The sequence below is a fragment of the Dipodomys spectabilis genome, unplaced genomic scaffold (assembly GCF_019054845.1).
Source record: "Dipodomys spectabilis isolate Male_0828 unplaced genomic scaffold, ASM1905484v1 ptg000562l, whole genome shotgun sequence".
NCBI classification, from domain to species: Eukaryota; Metazoa; Chordata; class Mammalia; order Rodentia; family Heteromyidae; genus Dipodomys; species Dipodomys spectabilis.
The window spans coordinates 294,523-297,477 of NW_024871239.1; positions in this window are offsets into that span (position 1 = coordinate 294,523).

Sequence of the window (2,955 nt, forward strand, 5' to 3'; positions counted from 1 at the left end):
CATGTGGAAATAAAAAAGATAGAAATTAAAATATGTGTTGGAAAATCCAACTAAATTTTCAAAATGAGCATGAGTTTTTGTTTCATGTGTGTAATCCTAGATACAAAGATAGATAAAATCTAAGGGTTATGGCGTCTCATCATCAAATCGCCAGCAAAACAAACAAACAAGAAAACAGAAGTGAAGCTGTGATTGGAGTTGTAAAGCACCAGTCTTGAGTGAGAAAGCTATGAAACAGTGCCCTGGCGCAGAGATCCAGCCTCAAGATCACAAAAATAGTCATAAGAAGAGAACCTGGTGCTGGTGACTCATGCCTGTAATTCTAAAACCTCAGGAGGCAGAAATATGGGAATCCAGTATAAAGGCCAATCCAAGCAGGATAGTCCAGAAGACAGTTGTTTGTGGGCCATCCTGGGGCTAGTACTGTACTACTCCGAGGTTTTTGGAAGTTAATTGGAGGTAAGGATTTTAGACTTTCCTGCTCAACATGGCTTTGAACCATGAAGGTCAGACCACAGCCTCCTGAAACAGTCCAGGAATTGCATGAGTTCCTGCTCCAGGAGCAGCACACCCAAAACAATGAAATTAATAAATGTAAAGAAGGGTAGAAGAAGAAAAGAACCAATAACCGAGGCTTCAATGAGCCAATCAGCCAATCATTGATGGCTCATAATAACTCTAATTCTAGTTACAAAGGAAGCTAAAATCTGAGGATAATATTTAAAGGCCAGACCAAGTAGGAAAGTTCATAAGACATGTGTGTGTGTGTGTGTGTGTGTGTGTGTGTGTGTGTGTGTGCATGTGTGTGTATGTCTGTGTGTGAGACCTGTTGCTTGAACTTGTACTGTTTTGCTTAAGGCTCTACTAATCTCAGCTTTTTAGTGGTTATAATTGGAGATATCATGGACTTTCCTACCCATGCTGGTACAAAATTTGATCCTCAGATTGCATCCTCATGAATCAGGTCTGGCTCTACATGATAATCATTTCTAATTAACCATTAAAACAGAAAAAAAAACAGGAATTGAGCTGTAGTTCTCCTGGCAAAACTGGGAAAATGTTTCTGGGACAGCACCCAGACCCTGAGTTCAAGCCACAGGACAAACACAGAAGAAATAAAAGGAGAACAGAAGTACAGAAGGAAGAGTCAGTGAGAGTAGTTGAAATGAGTCAAACATTTGTTGTTCACACATGTTATATGAGGTAGTCAGGAGGATGAAATCTAAGGATCACGGTTCATGACCAGCCCTGGCATGAAAGTCCATGAGACTCATATATCTAATTTGCACCAAAAATAAGTTACAAGCTGTGCTTTGGTTCATTCGGTTGAGTGGTAGTCTTAAACAGAAAGCTTGGAACAGCACCTAAGCCCTAAGTTGAAATCCTAGACACACATTTCAAAACAAAAACAAAAACAGAAACAAAAAAGCAGAAACTAAAAATGATGGGTAAAGAGAAACATAAAGTTTCAAAATGATCATGGGTTTTGGTGCATGATTATTCCTAGTTATTCACTTTCAAAAAGACACTTACAAAAAGAAAGAAAAAAGACCACAAATTATAAAATATGGGAGAAAGCGAAAATTATAATTTCAAAATTAGCCATGGGTTTTTGGTTTATGTGTGTATTTCTAGCTACTAAGAATGTTGAAATTGAGGATCATAGCTCAAAGCCAGCCTGGGCAGGGCAGTGACTGAAATTATTATCTCTAAGTACCCAGTAAAAGCTGGAAGTGAAGGTGTGATATTAGTTGTAAAGTACTGAAATTCCATGAAAAACCTGGGAAACAATTCCCAATTCAGCCCTAAGTCGACCAAAAACAAAACTGAAAGAAGAGAAGAAATTACCATTTGAGATTTAAGCCTGAGACTGGTGATTCTTGCTTATTATTTTAGCTATTCAGGAGGCTGAAGTCTGAAGTTACCAGTTAAAAGCCAGTCTAAACAGGAAAGTCTATGGGGCTTTTTATCTGTGTGTGCCAACCTTGTGCTTGAATTCATGTAGGAGCACTACCACTCCCAACGTCTTGGTATTTAGTTGATGAAAATAGTCTCATGGACTTTCCTGCCAAGGATGGCTTCAACTACAATCCTCAGATTTCAGCCTCCTATGTCTTGCTGGGCTTTACATGAGACTCTTATGTCCAATTAACCACCAAAAGGAAGAAAAATAAAGCCTGGTGATTGAACTGTGGATCCAATGGCAGAAATGAGAAAATATTTTCTGGGACAGCATCCAGACCTTGATATACACCAACACACACACACACAAAGTATAAAATAAATAAATGTAGAGAAGGTAGGATAAGAAAAAGACAATTTCAGAGATTAAAATGAGCTAAGCATGGGTGGCACACACCTCTAATGGTAGCCACTTGGGAGATTAAAATCTGAGGATCACATTTGAAAGTCAGCCCTGGTAGAATTCATGGACTCAAATGTAAGTAGCTACTTAAAAGAAAACAAAAAGTAATAGCCACAAGTTATGTGGTGGTTCGTGTCCTAGTGTTCTAATCTTGAATAAAAACTTCTGGGCCTGCACTTGATTTTTAGACCCAGGACCAGCATACACAAGGAAATAAAAATACAAATAAATAGGTATAAGAATGGCGGGGAATGTGGCTTAGTAACAGAGTGCTTGCCTACCATGTTTGAATCCCTGGGTTTGTTTCCTCAGTATCTCATAAATAAAAAAGACTGAAAGTGGCACTGTGGCCCAAGTAGTAGAGTTCTCACCTTGAGTAACAGAAGTTCAGGGACAGTGCTCAAGCCCTGAATTCAAGCCTCAGGATTATGAAGAAGAATAAAAATGTTGTGAGAAAATCCAGTTAAAGTTTCAAAATGAGCAATGCATGAAATTTTGGTCAATATATGTAATCCTAGTGAGTCAGAAGGCTGAAATCTGAAGGTTGTTGTTCATAGCCAGCCTGGACAGGGAAGTGCATAAGTCTGCAA